A 21,356-nucleotide genomic window follows, 5' to 3' on the forward strand; every position below is an offset into this window, starting at 1 on the left:
CCATTAGAGAAGGAGTCGGCCACCTACAGCTAGTGAAACCAGCTTCTCAGGAGAGAGAGAGAGACAGAGAGAGAGAGAGAGAGAGAGAGAGAGAGAGAGAGAGAGTGTGTGTGTGTGTGTGTGTGTGTGTGTGTTTTCTGCCCTTGTTCCACTTAGCAGAGTATGCTTCTTATATTCCCTCAAAAAATCAGAACAGATTGTCATTTTGTTCAGAGAAAGACTGGGGGTGCAACGCTAAAAATTCCTGTTGGGGATCTTTCCGTTTGTAATGTATTTTGACCAACTGAGCTTTTTATCTTTGCCTCAGTAACCTTCGCCTTATCACTCCACAGGAGCCAGCTGCCTTCCTTCAGGTGTCATTCTGACAGACACAACAGACAGCCCTCTCCCTTCCTATCACACATTTATCTAGACTTCCTTGGAGTGAGGAAGCTTTCTCTTTCTCAGGCTATTTACTCTCAGAGGCAAAGGAAAAGTCTTTGCTTCAAAGATTGAGCTGCTATTTCCTGCAGTCAGAGCCACGCAGGCTGGAAGAGCACATTGAATCCTGGTAATCAGAGATTCTTTCATGCTCCACATTAAATACTGACACGCATAGAGTTGTTTAAAAGGTGCACAACCCAGTATATTTCACTGCAATATCTACACATTAATGTAGTTGAAAGTGGATTTGGAAGTGAGGAATAGATTTAAAGTACAACTTCATGACTCTGCATGAATTTGTCTGGTTTAGACCAGTCTGTTCTAGCTAGGCGGAACCACAGCAATAAACAGGCCATTCATAAAGCAGAGTGTGTGTTCATTGTGGCAGCATATTTTGCTTAAAATCTTTTAAATTATGCCATGAAGAATTTGGGCATAAGTCCATTTCAAACCCTTACACTGTCTCAGGGGTGGCCAACATAAAGATTTGTGCCAAAAATGCCGTCTGGGTTAATTTTAAGATTCCTTCCCCCTACCCCCACACACCACATTTATGATTTTATCCACTACCCACCTACAAAAACCTACCTACAAAATTTCACCATATGCCAGTCCTGTCCACACCTTCACAAAAACCAACATAATAGAAACCCTTTTTCTAAACCACATCTGGAGTCATTACTTAGACCCCACTTGTATTTTCCCAAGTCACATACTATCTAACCACAAAAGATGATATTGGATTCTTGACATTCTCTTTTTATAAGGTTACCAGTCCCTGTGATATGATATGATCCTTGAAACAGTTCATTGTCTCAGACTGTGTAAGAAGTCAAAGAAAAGGAGTATTAATAGACAAATGAATGTTACATAAAATAAAAATGGATAGCTTTAATATTTATTGTACTTTCTGTGTGCAACACTAAAGGAAGCCCTCATATCTTTATCTCACTTAATTCTGACAAGAGGGCTATGTGGTAGACAGTAATATTGTCTCCATGTTGCATATGAGGAAATCGAAGTGCAGCGTGTTTAAGTATACTGCTATAATAGAGTGGAACAAGGCCCTGTGTCCATACAATTTGATCTTGAACTCAACGTTCTCAGTCACTATGTTTATGTGACAAGCTTCAATTCACTCATGAAAAATCCTGCCTTCTGTACTGTGCAAAGCTTATAGCTTATTCAGAAGTTTAAAAAGAAAAGGACAAGAACAAAAATTGTATCATTGGTTTCATGTCAAAGTTGATTTTCAAAATCAGTTTGTAACTTTAGATGGGTACAGTTTTCCCCTCGTCTCCTACTTTCATGTAACTAGAATTCGTAAGACTATTCCAGAGACCTTTCTCAAAAGGCTTAGATGTTTGGAGTATGCATCTAAGCAGAGGATAATTTTTCAATAGAAACTTAAAATGCTAAGACATGTCATTCGTCATTCACAAATGTTGACTACTGAGGATATCTTTTGTTTAAGGTGAAGTGCTGGGCAGTGTATAAAGCAAATTAAACTAAACACATTGGCTGTGAGTTCTTGCACTGGGCATCAAGTGGACCTGCGCCAGTCAGAGACGGCAGGAAGCTGCATGTCAAAGGACATCTGTCAATGTCAGATATACTGGAGGCCATCTCCACATGCAGTGAAGCCAGACATGCCTATTCTCAGGGACTTCACCAGCCCAAGTCCTTTCCTCCCTACGGAGCTTGTCTGCAGATTTCCTCCTTATCTTTCAAAGTTCTAGAAACACACAATAACGACTGCAGCCTGTCAGGGACTGTTTTTCCAGCTTGAATCCAGTAACCAAAGGCATCTGCCCCATGCTGTTTGATTTCCTGACCTCCCTCTGCACCCCCATCCCATCACCAAAGACATTTTAATTAAAAATGATGCAACATGCCTTCAAACCTTCATTCCATTCCTCTTTACTCAATTTCATTCAGAGTTCCACTCCTTAAGAAAAACACATTCCTCAGTTTTTTGTCCATTTTGATTATCCACTGTTCACTTCACCTGTGACAAAACTAGGGGTAGAGGGCTGGGGTGGAGTCTACTTCTGGTGAATAAGATACAGTGGAATAATCTCTAGAGAGGGAGATAAACTCAAATTATACTATAAGCAATTATAAGGAAATGCAAATCACACACAGACACACACACATGCACACTGCTCTAGAAGCCCTGAGGAAGAAAAAATTCAGTCTGCCAGGAAAAAATTACAGGGAGTCCAGGAAAGCAGCACAGATGTGGTGCCATCAGGTCTAGGCTATTGGCAGAGAATTGTGCTGAAAAGGTGAACTGAACCTGGATTTGGAAGAAACTTAAATGCCCTCATTTGGGCTATGGACTTATCTTTAAGCAATGGGGAGCCAATGAAAACCTTTAACCAAAGTGCCTCAGAATATATTACCTTTATTTACTGTTAAAATAAAGGCCAAAGTAATAGTGTCTTAAACAATGTGAAAATTTATTTCCTCTCCCTCACAACAATCCAAGGATAAGCAATCCAGAGCTGTTAGGGCAGCATCCCATTTCTGGAGTCCCAGGCCCCTTCCGCCTTGTTGCTCTGCCACCTTTAGCAGGTATCTCAGATGGTTGATGCAGCCGCCACCATCACATCTGCATTCTAGTCAGCACTAAAGGAGAACAGGGCAGAGGACGACATAGTGCTTTTGTTTTTAAGTCCACGAGCCAGAACTTGCACCCACCAATTCTTTGCATAGCCCCTTGGACAAAATTTAATCACATGGTCACACCTAGCTACAAAGCAAGCAGGGAAATGTATTCTTCAGCTTAAGTATTTGTTACATCAAAGGAGGAGAAGATAGATATTATGAAATAGCTAGCATTCTCTGCCTTACAGAAGAATAAGTTCAGTGTTTTGAGATACATACTTTTTAGAAGTGAATAGAGTGTCTGGAGAGAAGGAGGAGATTAATTAGAAGAATATCAAGCAGGCTGGATGTGTGCTGATGATCTGATTAAAGCAGGGACGGTGGAAACAGAGAAGAGGAAGATCATGTTGTTGTCCATATATCAGAAAGGTCCAGAAGCTGGCATGTCTGCATAGAGGCAAGTATTGCCAAAAGCATGGATTCTGCCTACTTTACTAAATTGCTCCACTGAGCAGCTGCAGCCTCAGAACAGCCACTTCAGGCAGTCCTCTTTTGTGATACAATATAAACTCATGCTCTCTTCTGGTCACTGTGAACTCAGTGGCTGCTTCCTTTTGCTCAGTATCACAGTGCCCTCCTGAGCCCAAAGTGGCACATGGGGCTCAGGCTTGTGTGATGAGCATGTTGAACACAGGTGGTAATTAGTAGCAGGAGCTTCATACATTGCTGCCTTGGGGACACTTCACTCTATAGAGTAACTGTAGCCGAATTGTTACCAACATTTTTATTTTTCAGACTGGCTGATATAATGCTCTCTGAATTATGAAGCCATAAAACCATTTATTGATATTCTTTAATGTACAGAGGGAAAAGCATAACCTTCGTCCAGCTGTCTGACGATTCCCAAGATCTAAATTAGGCATGTACATGCATGTTCACTGCTAATACTATTTGGCTACAAATCAAGAGTTCTTTTCACCTCTATGTGTGCATGAAAAGAAGAATGTAGAGCACAGTGATATCAAAAGTGTTACACATTTCACATAACTATTCAAAGCCTGGGTGTACATTTTATAAGCAATGTGCTCAAATTCATAGTTGAATGAATTATTTTGTGATTGTAAACACAGATTGACCTCATTCAAAATGCTACCATTACTGAATATATTGAGAGGCTGCAATCGAGAAAGTACTTCTACCTAGGATAGAGCATAACCTCTCCTCTGCCTTGTGATAATTGCTTTCTGTTTCCACTATTTTTAAGGCAATAATTGAGACAATTTGGCTCAAAGGGTTTTTCTGTTTTGATCCTCTATTGAAGCTGCTTTCCATGACTGTAGAATCCCCTTCCTCACTTTTTTCGTCTGGGAGTAGGCTACTCATGATTAAAAGTCGACCCTGAAAGTCTTTGTGTCAAACAAATTGAAGGAACAGAAGGATGGGCCAAATATAATGTCTGCTGTTATAGTTCTTTGACTTCGTCATGTCTACCACATCATTCACTCATTGGAGATAGCTATACCCTTTTCAAGACCTTGTCACCATCAAGATATATTACATCTTTGATATTTTAAACTTTATACCTCACTCTCTAACCACATTCTCCTATAAATCAGGATCCCACCCATCCTTACACTGATATAACTGCTTGTCGCTCCCATTCAGACCTTCATTCCCTAGGGGAAAGGAATTCATCCCTTGACTCCTCAAGCATTTATTGAGAGCGCGGAATGTAGGAGATAAAAATATTTATCTTATGATTGAGTAAATGGCCTTCTCCCCGTATTTCACTACATGCTTCCAGCACCCTGATCCTGCAAATCTCTACCCTTAAACCAGTCCCAAGACTTACCTCTTCAAGGCTTGTATCTGGACTGATGTCACCTCAGAGGAAAGTCACAGTACTATGCAGAAGCTGCCGTGACGAATTCTTCATCTGCAATTCCTTATGGACTCCTTGCCCAGTGTTGCTCAGTGGTCTTTTTGCCTTTTTTGTTTGTTTGTTTTTTGGCCAGCTCCCCTCTCATGCCCCACACTGGTGTTCTAAATCTAGCCTAGGATGGGTTTCCTTCATCCCTCAGACACAACAAGGGCCCCTTACTCGGGGCCGAGGGACTTGAGTTGATGAGGGCTCCCAGCCATGTTCACCAGCTCCACTTGATCCCCACCATTACAGTTTTGCTTTCCTTCACTCTCAGAAGCAGTAATATTCTTGGAAACCAGCCTCTCTGGGAGACCTACAGACACTATCCCCACCTGGGTTCTTCCTTGTCTCTCTATCTGCTCTTTTCTCTACATTTTTTCTATTGTAAAGTGAAAAAAAAAATGCATTTCAATACTACCTACCTTTGTTAATTCTGTGACACTGGGAAGAGAATCTTTATCATATCTTCATATCTGCGCCTCAGTTATATTCTATGATAAATAGGAATAATAATAATACCACATTCGTTTTAAGTTTGCTGTGAAGATAACATGCAATCCCCCATTGGACATTTTAGCAACCACCTTTTGATTTCCAGTTACTATTGAGTAACAATGCACCCCAAACCTAGTGTTATAAAATCATAATCATTTTACTATGATCACGTATTTACTCACCTATAGATGAGTAAATTGAATAAAGCACAGCAAGTGAAACTTTTATTACCAAACTTTTTAAAGGTTATTAGTAATTATTTCTGTATTTCTCAGTAAATCCACTCCTCTAACATTATCAATGACCAACTAATCATCACATCTAGCTTTTAAGTATTTAACAGATTTGACTATTCCCTTTCATAAGCTGTGTTCATAGTTTTTCATTTGCCAAGTGATGACTCTTCTCCACAGGCTTCTCATTCATAACTTTAACAAGTATTTTTTGACTGCCTTTCTTTGCTGGGGAATATTGTGTGTGCTGTAGAGAGCAGTAATCAAGAGACAGATACCTTCCCATCATTGAGCTTACATCTTAGTGGAATCCCATTATGTTACTTATGACAGCTTATCACTATTAATAGTTTTTCCATTGTTTCAGAAACTCATCTGTATTAGATAGGGCTCTCCAGAGAGACAGAGCTAATAGGATGTGTGTGTATACATGCATATATAAAGGCAGAGAGGGAAAGAGAACAATTAAGAGAAAAATAAATTTGGTTTAAAGAATTCTTACACATTGTGGAGACAGTAAGTCCAAAATCTGCAGGGTAGACCAGCAGGCTGGAGACAAAGGAAAGAATTGATGTTGCAGTTCAGGTCCAAAGACAGTCTGCTGGCCGCATTCCCTCTTCTTCTAAAGAAGTCAGTCTTTTTTATTAAGGGCTTTGACTGGTTGAACACAGCTAACCCACTATGGATGATCTGCTTTATGTGTCTACTGATTTAAACATGAATCTCCTAAAAAAAAAAATACCTTCACAAAAACATCTAGAATAATGTTTGACCAAATATCTGGGTACCATGGCCTAACCAAGTTGGCACAAAAAAAATAATCCATCACAAACCCATCCTTTTTCCACTTGGCACCCATGTACATTTTCTTAAACCACGTTAATCTCCAAATAAAGATAACAAGGTCATACTTTTACACAACATGATACAACTAACCTGTATGTGGCAGAAAATGCATTAACCCTTTCCTCAGAAGGGTTGCAAAGTTCATGGTGATGTTTACTCTTCTCTTGGATATTCTATAACTTACATATTATGACGTAAAGTTAATGATATTTAAACACTATGATAGAAAGTCAATATATCTTTTGTTACATACCAAGGAGATAAGAAAGAGAAGAAAACAAAGATATCTACTATACACATACACAAATATATTCATAACAAAATAAGGAAGAAACACTTGACAGAGCCCTCGTTTCTGTAACTGGTCATGTGGTCATAGACGGATTTACAACTACATCCTTTCACTATCTATCCTGTATTTACTTTGCCTTTAGCTGGTAGCTGGTCATGGTTCTTTTCCTGTTGCAGTGATCCAAATGTTGACTTCTGAAGGATCTGGTCCATTAGTAGTCTTGCCTGAATGGAGTTGTTGTAAATTTCCACTGACTTTAATCACATGACAGGGATTTCCTGTATTCCAGACATAGTCTTTCTTATCTCTGTTGTGGAGTTGCAGTACTATTTTCCCTGGATAGTTAGGATCAATAACTCCAGCCAGCAAAGTAACTTCCTTTTTTGCCTGTTGATTTAGAAACAAAAGGAGCCCAAAGTGGCTGGGTGGCAGTCGTAACTTCCAGTTCAATGAAATCATTGCATCTCCTGGTGGAAACATTCCTCCCTTTGAACTAAGAATTCTAGTCAGCATAGCATAAGGTTACAGGAACTGGAAGCAAAAATTTTGCTAGTGGATCACTAGGGGTAATAGTGAGTGGTGCCATTCCCATTTCCACCCCTTGATTTCTAGACATATGAATCCTGGCTATGGGAGAAACAGCACCATGCATTGAATGTCAACTCAGAGCCTACACAGTTTCCTGAAAAACCTTTCTCCATCCCTGCAAGGTAAGGGCACCTAGCTGGCACTGTACCTGTGTTCAAAAGGCCATTCCACCATTCTACCAAGACAGCTGCTTCAGGATACTGGGAAAGGTAATAAGACCAAAAAGTTCCATAAGCATCAGCCCGCTGCCCGCATCACAGTCTTTGATCCTATTTTCCATTTTTTGTTGTAGTTTATGTCCTATTTTTACCATTTTTTAAAAAATTTGCAGTTGATGTCATTTGATAAATTCACCGCTTCAACACTTCATTAAGCTTTGTTGAATCCCAAGTAAATGGAACTAGGTCAGTTTAATCACAACAGGAAGACACCAAGTGTTTAGAACAATAGAGTTCACTGAGGTTTCTGTTTTTTGTTGTTTTTTGGTTTTTTTTTTGGTTTGTTTTTTTAATAGAAACAGTGCAATCTAGTCAGAAGACTTGACTTTAAATTTAATAACTAGGCAGCTTAAAGATCCTCCATTTTTACCATCTGTAAAAATATGGATTTTAAGGAATTGCTCCAATTCACCATACCATTTTGAATGCAAATTGGGTTTAAAAAATAAAATAAATTTAAAATCATAGAATACTCAGTTTCTTTTACATACTGTGAAATAGAATATATACAATTATAATCATCAATTTACATCACTTAAATAATTAAGTCACTTGCATTAGTCTAATTTTTTCATAAAAAGAAAATTATTGTGTAACCACAGATTTACTGACACACTATCTTTCTCCCAGGGTAAATTTAGTTTTAAAGGTCACATTCTCTAAACATTTCCTACAAACTCAATGCAGACTTTTATGAACCAAAGCACACTAATGGACCCTCCGATGTGAGCAAAAACAATCTGCAAACTGAGATTTGACCAAAGGGTGTGTGCAGTGTATACCTATAAATGCAGAGTAGGGAACATGAACTGCAAAATCAAATAAACTCACTGTGACTGAAAAAATGTTACATAAAGATTCACACAAAGACATTTTAGATGATCTTAAAGACTGGAGCACCTTTGCGTGGAAGGTTAGCCACAAATATTTTCCATTAAGCCCCCAAAAATGTGAGTGTGCACATGTGCAAACTAACACACAAGTGTCTAGAGACAGAGAGAGCATGAGTTAGAAAAGGACAAGAAACCATCTAATAAAAGTGGCAGACCTGTTTCCCTGTTAATAGAATAGCTAAAACAAAAATTACAAAATCTCTAAAAGACACCTTATTACTGTCCCTATTTCATAAGTGGCAATGAAGCATGACAGAGGAAAGGCTTGATGAAAACCACGCAGCCTATTAGTGCTGCAAAGGGAATTGAATTCAGATCACCTAACTGCAAGCCCAAGATTTTATCCTAACACTAACACTTGTATATTATGAAAAATGCAATAAGAGAAAACCCCAAAGCTCACTGAACTAAAGTCAACAGCTGTTCTCCCGTCATTAGTTTAATGAGAAAATGTTACATTTCATAGGAAGTCTGTTTTCAAATTTCATATAGCATTTCCAGAAATCTGGCCTTCAGGCTTTATCTTTTCTTGCTCCACCAGGTGAAATAATGTGTCCCTGGGCCTGGTAGAAAGAGACCTCTGTCCTAATGCCTGCCTAGGCCTGGACTCTGCCCTCCACTTTTGCCTTAGCATGGATCAGCTTTCCTTGAAAATTAGCAAGATTCCAACACTAGCACTAGCAGATGAGCAGCCAACCTACTACTTTGGAGCCTAACTTTGTGCATAACCTCTAGAAATTAAGTAGCTATTATAGATACAATTTGAAATAATGTATTCTATGGGCTTGCAAACATATTCAGAAGATAGAAATTGCAGAAGTATAACAGTGGAAAAACAGGCTTGATGTGTAGATTATTTGTGGTCCAGAGGATCCAATTTCCTGAGATACCTAGTGTGGGGTTGCTAGCATGGGGGAATTTTTCTGCAAATTCTAAAGAATATAGACTTCTTGGGGAAATGAGCAAAGCTTTGGCTTGATGGATTTCATATAATAATATATCCCTAGAAAGCCCAAGTGAACATTTTGACATTTCTGGTGGCATCTTTTTCACATGTTGCCAATGGTTTTGATTTACTGAACTGTGTAGCTACTTAATCATGTTATTCTAGTTTTTACCACACTTACAATAATTCAATAATTCCTCTTATAAATATATTTTAGCAAATATGCTATATGCAAAAATGTGCAGATATTACTCTTGCCCACTAGAACTTACAATTTAACAAGGAAATTGATGTATATATGAATCATAATTTAAAACAGAATGCAATGATTTATTTGAGAAACTTTAACTGATTTCTAAAGTTGCCATTTTTCAATCAATTTTACATGTGTTCATATTATTAATCTCTCATGTTTAAACCAAAAATTAGCTTATAATTTTACCTTAGCTTTTAACTAAGAATGCTGCCCCTTTCAATTCAGTTAACTACAGACATGGCACATGAAATCTAACTCTTGAAAAGCTCAAATCTTGCAAGAGTCAGATAAAGAGTTTCTTTTTAGGTAAAGTACACATCAATGTAGAACTCTTTATATTCTTCACTGTTGAACACTTACTCTGAAATATTTCTCAGCATGGAACTTGAGTGGATAAAAATAACACAATTTGACTCACTACTTGGTAAACAGGGTCTTTTGAATAGAAACTGCCTGTTCAGTCAGAAGGGGCAAGTTCTCAATATACAGTAATTACTGCCAATGGAATGCCTTATTTGTTCCTAAAGTGTGTACTATTATGTATAGATAGCCTCAGTATCAAAATATATAGCGATCAACGAGTTTTGTTTCCTTACATTTCTTTTTTTTTTTTTTTTTTTTTTTGAGACGGAGCCTCGCTCTGTCGCCCAGGCTGGAGTGCAGTGGCGCAATCTCGGCTCACTGCAAGCTCCGCCTCCCGGGTTCACGCCATTCTCCTGCCTCAGCCTCCCGAGTAGCTGGGACTACAGGCGCCCGCCCCTGTGCCCGGCTAATTTTTTCTATTTTTAGTAGAGACGGGGTTTCACCATGGTCTCGATCTCCTGACCTTGTGATCCGCCCACCTCGGCCTCCCAAAGTGCTGGGATTACAGGCGTGAGCCACCACGCCCGGCCGTTTCCTTACATTTCTAAACATTAAAAAGTATTATATCTCACATTAAGAAGTCAATACACCATTACAACAATATAGTTACATGATTAAGTATTTCCTCCCATTCAATTATGAAACTCTCAGTTATAAAGAGGAGACTGTTGTATTAGTATGTATACAGCATCAATAAAACTGCTTAGCTCAGTATTTTAGGTAGCACCTTATACACCAGTGAGTATTTTTCTTTCATATCATACATGCTTACCACTTCCACATATAAATATTAAAATACAGTGATCAAAAACTCCAATTGTATGAATCTTTTAGCTTTCAAATAGCTAGTGGATGTTTTGTTGGTTTTCCAAATACAGACCCAAGACCACCTTCTTCCTTATTATTTTATTTTTCAATGTTGCTCACTTACACAATGAAGGAAAATAACCAACAATAATGAACTGATTAATGTTTCCCACTGAGCAGTACAAGCTCAGTTTGAATCTCTAGTAAAAATTGTTTTCCTTTCTTTTGTTTTTTCTTTACTTTCACAAACATTAAGGACTGTTTTAGGCTTTGCTAGTTGATTATTCAAAACCTACATTTGCCAACTGGTGTTTTTATACCTTCAGGCTTAAGTGAAAATGAGACAAGAAATCTCAGTTGGATTTTCCTACGTTGTTATTATATTTTAATGTAAATTATTGTTACTGAAGTTATACACAAAGCCTAAACCATTAATTTTTAGTACTATAGAGTTGCTTTTAATGTTAGTTACCTTGTAAAATAATGTAACATGTCTATTTACCTAAAAAGTCTCATTTTCTATAGCTAACATCAACCATTTAATTGCATAATAAAACCCATTACCCCTGTGAAATGTTTTACCTCCAAAGAGATTGGACACCTTCTTAGACTACTTTTTTTTTTTTGGTGGGGTCAGCAAAGATTGGCAGGAAGTCTTTTCTATACCATCAGAATTTTTTTTCTTTTCTTTTCTTTTTTTTTTTTTTTTGAGATTAGCTCTCACATGGTGACCTAGGTTGGAATGTAGTGGCATGATTACATCTCATTTCAGCCTCTACCACCTGGGCTCAAGCCCGATTTTCCCACCACAGCTTCCTAAGGAGCTGGGGCCACAGGCGTGCACCACCACTCCTTGCTAATTAAAATTTTTTTTTCTTTTGGAGATCTTTTACATATAGGGTCTCACTATGTTGCCCATGCCAGTCTTGAACTCCTAGGCTCAAACAATCCACCTGCCTCAGTCTCCCCAAGTGTTGCGATGACAGGTGTGAGCCACCAAGCCAAGCCAATCAGAAAATATTTAATGAGCACTAAATTCATGATAAGTAATGGGGTTTTTATAAAGAAAAAATGTGATTAATGTCCTCAAGTGATCAACAGCTGGATGCAGGACTGCTTACATAATTCGTAGGCCCAGTGCCAAGTGAAAATTCAGGACCCATTGTTCAAAAATTATTAAGAATTTCAGACACAACTGCAGAGCATTAAATCAAGTGTGGGGTTCTTCTGAACAAGGAGTCCTGGGTAACTGCACAGGTCACATGCCCTTGAAGCCTACCTTGGCTCAATGACTAAATAGTAGCAAGGAGGAGATTTTGTAAGGGGATATCACCAAATAGGTATCAGAAAGATGACCTTTAAAATCTCTTCCAAAGACAAAAGGAAATTTAAGATTCTAGGAAATCTGTGCAAGAAAAATGAAACAAATACACATGATAAGATAAATATCAAAGCCAAAGATCTGTAACAAAACAGGAACTATCTTAAGACAGCTGAAAGACAACCTTACAACAGGTCTTCTGATGTGAAGTACCAAATAACAATTTGTGGGGAAAAGCAGTAATAGATCAGAAAGAGGAAGGAACATTCTTGGCTGGAGTGGGCAGGAAATGCTCTCTGGAGTAAGTGAGACCTGGCCTTGCTCTTGACTGAGAAGTTAGATTTAGCAAAGCTCACATTGATTTGACACGTAACATGGCTTTTGTAACTGGCAATGATTTTTGTTTCCTAAATTAAAATGCTTTATAAAATCCCTAAAATATTTGAATAAGTCATAAGTCCATAAGTCTCCTAGATAGAAATTTTAAAATATTAAACTATATGAAGTAAATATGAAGCAAAATTTTAATACGAGTTGCAGTGAAGCTTCTAATTATATAAACACTCCATAAAAAATAAGTGTTTTATACCTAGAGGCCTAGTTTGAGCCAATAGATGCTTATAGAATTTTTCAGATCAAATTTACCAGTTCTTATCTTTAGATATATAAAATATAAAATACAGATATCATTTGCTTTTTTCCCAGTATGTTCACTACTGTTTAATATTTATCAAGCAGAATTAGCATTGCATTCCATCTCCTGTCCTTTGAGTATACATTCTCCTAGATTTGTGTATTTTTTTTAAGTGAGAATCTTACTAACACAAAACATCTGAAAATATCTAATGAAACTTTTCCTTTTCCAGCCAGTAATGCTAACACTCTCTGTAGGTGGTGCTGAAAGCTTAAATAGTGGTGTGCCTTAAATGTCTAAAAATGGGCTTCAGGATGGTGTGTGGGAAATGGGGCAGAGTCCTAATTTTAGCATTTGCTGATATTTATGTTGTAAAAACGTCCACCAAAGAGTATAAGAGAAATCTCTCTTCTGTCTTTGTAACTTGTCTGTACCTATAAAACTACTCTATTGTAAGATTCAAATTAAAAAATAAAATAAAAACCTCTTATCATGGCCAATTTCAAGCTATCAATTTGACATCACAGAGCACAGAGGTAAGATGGGCACAGATGAGCAAAATCAGCTCTTCGGATGAGAGAAAAGAACTTAAATGATGAAGCAGGCCCAAAAGTATGTAAAAGGCATTGGTCCCAACACTGCCAGGATGGATGCAGCAAGAGGAGACTGTAAACATGGGGCCAAGGTAATACGCAGAGCCTGCAACTTAAAGGAACATGGTGTAAAGGTTATCCCGGTCACTGCTGGTTCACTGGGATTCAGAACCACAGAGTTTTCCAGCTTTTCTTTAGAAGGATTTGGAGAATTCATCACAGAATCCCAGGATTCTTCACCAGTCATCTCTTCCAGAGCTTCCCCAGCTTCTCTAAAGTAAGAATCAACCAAAGCATTTGCTAACAAAAACAACAACAACAACAACAAAATTGTTGGACCTCCAATCCAGAACTGCTGAATCAGCTTCCAGGGAAGAAGCTTGGAAACCCCAGAAAATTCTCATCACTAGGAAAGGTTGGAAAACACTAGCCAGCTCAACCTCCTGGTAACAAAGGAATCTCCCTCACACCGTGCACAACATGTACCAGCCATGTGTTCTACGTTGGTCAAAAACCTGCCAATGAAGATGGTCAGCAGCATATAACTGTGGACAGAGCTGGTTGAAATCCTTTCTTGACTGTTCACCAGCCCCACGTGACTTTGAAAAATTTACTGTGCCTGTCTGAGTTTGGTTCCCCTTATCTGCAAAATGGAGGTAGTAATTGCAACTACATGGCATTGTTTTGCTGAGCAAACAAGATGCCATATGTAATGCACCTAGTACAGGGCTGGCACCAAAGCATCAAGCATATAGCAGCTAATGCAATTTAGACAACGATTATCAACCTTGCCGGCATGTACACATCACGTAGGAGGTTTTTAAAATCCCAAGGTCCTAGCTACATGCTAGCCAAAGTAAGTTAGAGTCTCTGAGGATGAGATCCAGGCATCAATATTTTAAACTTCCCCAGGTTATTCCATGTGCAGCTAATATTAAGGAAAATTGAATAACCAGCAAACAAATTTGAAAGACTGCCCAACTCAGCAGCTGGAAAGCCATAATGATTACCTTGTACTTCCTTTTGAAGAGGCACAGCTACAACAGTCATCATTGGTATTACCAAAGAGTATATTTTAAGCACCCACTATGTGCAAGATAAAAAGTCCCTTTTCTGGAAGATCTTTGAAACACCAAGAAGGCTACTACGTGGATATCCTCTTTGCTTAGGCTTCATGGGTATATTTTCTACTTTTTTACAGTTTCAAGTTGTTAGATGACTTCTTGTCACATTTGTGTTGTCGATGGTGAGTTGCCAGCAGAGCATTATCTCAAGAGAAATCACTGAATACAGCTTTGCTTGATGCAGGTAGCTAAAGGAAAGAGAGAAACAGTCTGAATAATTAGAAGGAAAAAGGCAAGAATGGGACTCCCTAAGGAAAGAGCTCCTGTCAGAGCCAATGGAAGCAGATGCTCCAACAAAAACAAGGCTCAGGAGGACAAAGCAGGAACCTTTTCCTGTGTGACAAGGGAAGGGTCAAGAGGACCAATTCCATTTAGAATCATTAACACCCAATAAGTGATCAAAGGTATTATTCCAATTTCACCTGTCCCTAAATCTTGAGAAACTTAAGACATGGCCTGTGATTAATCAGCATGATAATCATAATTATGGCTAAATGGAAATTAAGACGTTTTATTTCTATCAGTTTTACTGAAAGCTTGTCCCTGCTTTGCCTATATGAGGCCAGTTCAATCCTCTGTGAACAGGAAATTGAAAGCTTGTTTCATTTCCTTTACACCATCAGAGTCTGAATCAAAAGGCAACCTGCCATTATGTTTAAGTTAGAGTGATAATAATTAGAGTGGCCTAGAATTCCCCACCAACTATTTTATCTTAAGAAACACAGGTTTACACTCTTGCTGTCTGCCTAGCTGTCAATCCATATACAGGAGACACTATAAGGATAAATTAACTTGGTGACTCCTTCAAAATGGTATCGATTCAAAGATATATCGGTTGACAACCTACCCTCAGAGGAGAAAGGACCTGCTGCCATTCACAGAGTAAATAAACACTTTCTAGGTCCGGGCGCTGATGTTTCCTGAGACCTCTGAGAACCCAGCTTCTGACAAAGCTGTTACCATATTTAAGTGCCCTGTAATTATGAAGTGATTATTTTAGTTTTGTTTTGTTTCATGAATTTTACTTGTTTTCACATATAAGCAATAGATTTTTTTCTCTATTTCCAGAAGAAAATAATATTTTACAGTATGAGAGAAACACTCATATAAAGTACAATAGTTTTTGATTTGGGCCACTGTTTGCAAGGACAAATTAAAGCATAGCAACAGGAATATTGGAATAGATAAATAATTTGAAACGGCCGGGCGCGGTGGCTCACGCCTGTAATTCCAGCACTTTGGAAGGCCGAGACGGGCGGATCACAAGGTCAGGAGATCGAGACCATCCTGGCTAACATGGAGAAACCCCGTCTCTCCTAAAAAATACCAAAAAAACTAGCCGGGCTAGGTGGTGGGTGCCTGTAGTCCCAGCTACTCGGGAGGCTGAGGCAGGAGAATGGCGTAAACCCGGGGAGATGGAGCTTGCAGTGAGCTGAGATCCGGCCACTGCACTCCAGCCTGGGCGACAGAGCGAGACTCCGTCTCAAAAAAAAAAAAAAAAAAAAAAAAGAAATAATTTGAATCAATAACAAAGAAACAGGAGACGGAGTAGGGGAAGAAGGGAGAAAGCTTTAGTGCCCTGATTTGCTCACATTTCATAGGAACAAATTACTTAAAACTGATAAATCAAGTAACTGCAGCACATTTTTTAAACTTTTTTTGAGTTTCCAGGGTACATTTGTAGGTTTGCTATATAGGTAAACTGAGTGTCATGGGTAATTGGCATACATATATCTTAACATCATAATTGCAGGCTTTGATTTCTGAAATGTTAAAAAAAAAAGTTTCAGTTCACTTAAAGTTAATTACTTCATGGATGTTTCTCTTCTTGGAGATATATATATACACACACATATATGTATACACACATATACTATTATGTAATTTACTGATATTAATGTAGGTTATATATTATATAAAAAAGATAATTTGTATGTGTTATATATAAACATATATTATTATTGTTTATATGTAATTATATTTATTCACATTTATAGATGCATACGTATATACACATATTCTAATATATACACATCATCTATGCAATCACATATGTGAAAAAAAAATCAACTACTTATTTTGAAGTCCCATTCTAAAGCTTAATCTACTCTTCCGGTGCATGAAAACTCCACAAATATTATTCTTCCACTTTTCTAAATTTATTTGATTATCACGTTTTGCTTGTTGTTATTAACACGGTTTCCAAAATAACACCAGTTATAGCCAACTAAAATTTTAGAATGTCAATTCTATTTCTATATTCAGTGATGTGATTTATTGTTTTTGTATCAAATAATTAACATATATACTGAGAAAACGTAAGATTGATGTTAAAAACAAAACAGAACAAGTGCCTTACTAACAGTGCAGCAGCATTTCTTCTACTCCTGTTGTCTTGTGATTTGTACTTAATTGTTTCAACAAACTAGAATATTGTCATCCTTAAGGTAACAATGCATAAAGGAAAATATCTCCAGGAAACATGAAAAGGTCAAAATAAAGAGATAATTAACTACAAAATAAAATGGCATTTATCCTATTGTTACAACAGAATAAATATATGTATTTACTAGAAATATCAAGAATGACCTTTTTTATCAGTAGAAAGTTTTAAAAGTAGCTGCTATATTTCATGGCTAAAACAACCATCTCTTGAAATAAATGGTCTGAGATAAATAACTGAATAAGATATATTAAAAGACAAAGGTTAGCCTTTAAAATTAGAATCATAATGATTATCTAATTCTAATGCTAAGTAATTAGAGCAGTTGAATTAGAAAATGTCTCAAATGTTATTTTGAAGTGATATCTGCAAGCTTCAGTAGGTCAAGTACACTATTCTTTGAGATAAAAATCACCACTAATTTGTCAACTTCCTGCACCTTAAATTGACGTCAGGGATTTGGGGCCAGCCCAGAGGTAATATTTTAAAATATTTGCCAATTTATTACATAAAGATGCTCATCTACATGTCTTTTTTTTTTTTTTTTTTTTTTTCTTCTCTTTTTCCCCTCATCTTTTCTTTTCTGGTCATATTACTTGAATCCATGCTCTTTCCTTCTAAGGATTCGTTTTATAGCATTGGCTTCAGATGATTTTCAAAAACTACTGCTATTTTACTAATTTAATGCCTGAATACACAATTAATTAAAATGTTGCTATTCGTTTTCTCCACATAAAGAAGTTATTATTAAGCATAAGACAGACTTTTTTGAAAGTTTCAAAAGACAACTCTTGCACTTCTCAATTCAACGGCCTTGCAGCTTACACCTATACTGCACTGGTTATGGTGCTGGGCTCTGAAGATAGAAACCTTTCTAGTCACAAGAAACCCCCTCTATCTAGTTGGCAATTCAAATAAGTAAACAGCAAAAATTGAAGTATGGTATAATAAACGCAGAACTAGAATTATTTTTCTTTTTTAGCTTAAAACAAGACACATTTATCATCTTACAGTTCTACAGATCACATGTCTGGAATGGGTCTCACCGAACTAAAATCAAGGTGTTAAAAGGGTTGTGTTTCTTCTACAGGCTCTGGGAGAGAATCCATCTCTCTGCCTTTTCTATCTTCAAGAGGTTGACTGTGTTTCTTCCGAGGCTCATGGCCTCTTTGCAAATTCAAAGCCAGAAATTGTAATATTCTGGCCTCTGCCTTCATCATCACATCACATCTCTTTCCCTGACTCTGTTTCTCCTACCTTCTTCTTCGAGGCCCTCTGTGATTACATTATAAGGACCCCTGTGATTACATTGAGACTACCAGATAAACTAATCTTCCTATTCTAAAGTCAGCTCATTAGCAACCTTAATTCCAGGAGCAACCGGAATTCCACCTTGCCATGTGACCTAATACATTCACAGTTGTCAGGAATTGGGAAGTGAACATCTTGGGAGTGGGTAGTGAGAAGACATTCTTCTGCCTACTGCTCTTTCACACGCCATACAAGGCCCTTCCCCACGTAGACTCAAACTGTCTTTCTGGTCTGAACTCCCACCACACACGTATCGGTAACATTGCTGCACAACAAGTTACCCTAAAGTTTAGTGACTTAAAATAACATGTATTATCTTGCCATTTCTGATGGTTGGGAATCCAGGAATGGCTTAATTGGGTTCTCTAGCTCAGCATCTCTTTCAAGGCTATATTCAAAATGTCACCTGCGGCTGCTTTCCTCTCAAAACTCAACTGAAAAAGAATCTGCTTTCAAGCTCACTCACACGATTGTTGGCAGGATGTCAACATGATGATGAGAGTAGCCTCCCTGGCTATTGACTGGAGGCTACTCTCAGTTATTTTCCACATGGGTTTCTCCATACGGCAGCTCACAACTTGGCATCTGGCTTCAACAGAGCAAGAAGCAAGAAGAGTCAGAGAGAGAATGCAAGCAATAATGAAGTCATTCTTTGGTAACCTCATCTCATCACTTTTGCTGCATCATGCATTAGAAGTGAGGCCTGCCCACACTCTAGAGAAGGGGATTGTACAAGGGCATGAAAACCAAAAAGTGGTAGCATGGGGCCATGTGAGAAGCTGTCTAGTGCATCCCAATATGTACCCTGTGCTCTCACCTCACAAGTCAACCAATGTTCCCCAAGAAAGAAAAAAAGTGCTTTGCAACCCATCTTCTCTGTGTTCATTCATTCACTCATTCAAAAATATCTATTTGACTCCTATTGAGCAACACTAGAACCCTGCTCAAGATACCATGAATCAGAGGGGGAAGTGATTAACACTGTCTGGGAGGGTTTCCCACTGGAACGGAACTCTGCATTGAGTTTTGAAGAATTAGGAATGGTTCACAAGGGGAGCAAGAGATGAAACTCGAGTCTGAGCAAATGGGCAAAGAATGAAGATTATAGATCACAATGTTGTGTTTCAGGGAACTGTAAAAGTTTCTGCAAGAGTGGAGTGTAATTATTGAGCATGTAATGAGGGTATGAGGAAAATGGAACTGTGGGATGTGATGCTGGAGTGATACCCTGGGGCAAGATGAAAGGTCATGGCACAGGGCTTGGGCTTATGAGGTTGAGATGGCAGTGAAGGGTTCCAATTGTGAGATTAATATTTTGGATTGATGGCTTCGGCAGCCAGTGTGACAGGGAGTGGAAGATGCAAGAAAAGTAACAGACTGAACAGTTAAGAGGCTATTCCGGCGGCCAAAGCAAGCCTTTACCAGGTCATGAGAAAGACAGTGGCACTGGTAATACAGGAGTCGATTTCATTAAGATCAAAATCCAATGTTTCGTGAAATTCAGAAGTATGCTATGTGATTCCATTACTCTCAAGTGTTCTGGGTTTTCCGCAGTCATCATGTTGCATGTGGATTCCTAAGGAAAGAAGCACCAGAAAGCAAGTCCAGAGCAAAGAAAGATTCAAACACTGATAGACACTCGACTTACAGGGTTCAATGAAACCCTTAAATTTTTTGTGTGTGCATATTTCTAAGGGGGTCGATACTTGCATAAAATTCTCAAGGCATCTACGATATAAAAACGGTGCGAATCACTATTCCATATACAAACTATTCTCGTCTAGTCTAGTGTTATTTAAAATGCCTCAAAACATTTTTTAAATGTCTTTTGCCACTCATCACCTAATGACCAGACTACAATTTTTAATGGATTCTGGACTTTATGTTGTAAACCATTAGTTGTTCTTGCTTACATGGTTGAGTACTTTGAGGCTAGATCTGAATATTTCTTAAGTGTTAATAAATGGAAGTAAAGATAACTATTCATTATAACACTACTAAGACTTTGCTTCTTGTAAATGGATGGGAAGTGGGAATATGACTTTGTCTGGAAAAAATAACTTTCATAAAGCCTCTTGTTCAAGTACCTATTTCCTGGAAATGAATTGTTCCATATTTTGGAGACATAATCCAATGGAACATACTTCCCTGGGAGGTTAAGTGTTCTATTTTCTAATGTGAAGAACAGTTTAAAACTGCCAGTGTAAAAAGAGTGGGTAAAACTTTAGCATTTCTCCCCTTGTTTAGTGATAACTTTTGATATTCTCTACCCTGTGTGAATACAATCTCACCACAACAGTCCTCACACATACTTTCAAGTTCAGCCTATCTTACACTTCACCAACTTACACGCAAGAGGACCCTGGGTGATTACCATTATATATAAAATAAATACAAAAGGAAAATATCTTCAACATAGTGAAAATGCTTGAAAAAAGCATGACAAGAAAATGAGGTGCTTAGACAGCCCCATGGATCTAGTAATGAGATAGCATTTTAAGACTGTTAGCGATGTTCAAAGATTTTTGTCCTTCATCGGTCTCTGCCAAGGGACATAGCTATAAACATTTAATTATAAAGCTACATGGAGCAAAGAGAGACAGCCTGGGAAGTCTGCATACTGCTAGTAAGATGTGGCATAATTCACTTGAAAATAAAGAATGTTAGAGACTATTAGAAGTGTGCCACTGGTTTTTGAGAAAATTACTAAGAGACATTTCAGGAAACAGTGATTTTTCTGCATTATTCATAAAATCTCAGATAAAAGGAGTGCCAAGGAATGATAATATGGGTTTGGAAATTCTGTATTATCTATTATAAACCTAACTACAATTTCAAGAGGGTAGTGGATAACTCTTCTATATCTCTGATCATTTGCAGAGCTTAGCACAGTATCCAGCGTGTGTGATGTCTGCCTGAATAAATTAAGAACAAATGCTTGAAAACAAACTAGCAGCTGATAGAGATAATATTTGAAATAAAGGTGTTATTCGGGAAAATAGAACCCTATGACTCTGTCACATTAAAATGCTACAA

The 21,356-nt window shown here is 37.9% G+C and overlaps 1 long non-coding RNA gene across 1 annotated transcript in view; it reads left to right on the forward strand.

Annotated features, from left to right (window-relative positions):
• Window positions 1-6,916: 6,916 nt before the first annotated feature.
• LOC139363832 (uncharacterized) overlaps window positions 6,917-21,356 on the forward strand; it is a 49,381-nt gene continuing 34,941 nt past the window's right edge. The window contains exon 1 of the long non-coding RNA XR_011624869.1: window positions 6,917-7,533. This is a non-coding gene — a long non-coding RNA (uncharacterized lncRNA). The remainder of the gene's footprint in view (window positions 7,534-21,356) is intronic.

Source organism: Macaca nemestrina, chromosome 6, assembly GCF_043159975.1.
Source record: "Macaca nemestrina isolate mMacNem1 chromosome 6, mMacNem.hap1, whole genome shotgun sequence".
NCBI lineage: Eukaryota > Metazoa > Chordata > Mammalia > Primates > Cercopithecidae > Macaca > Macaca nemestrina.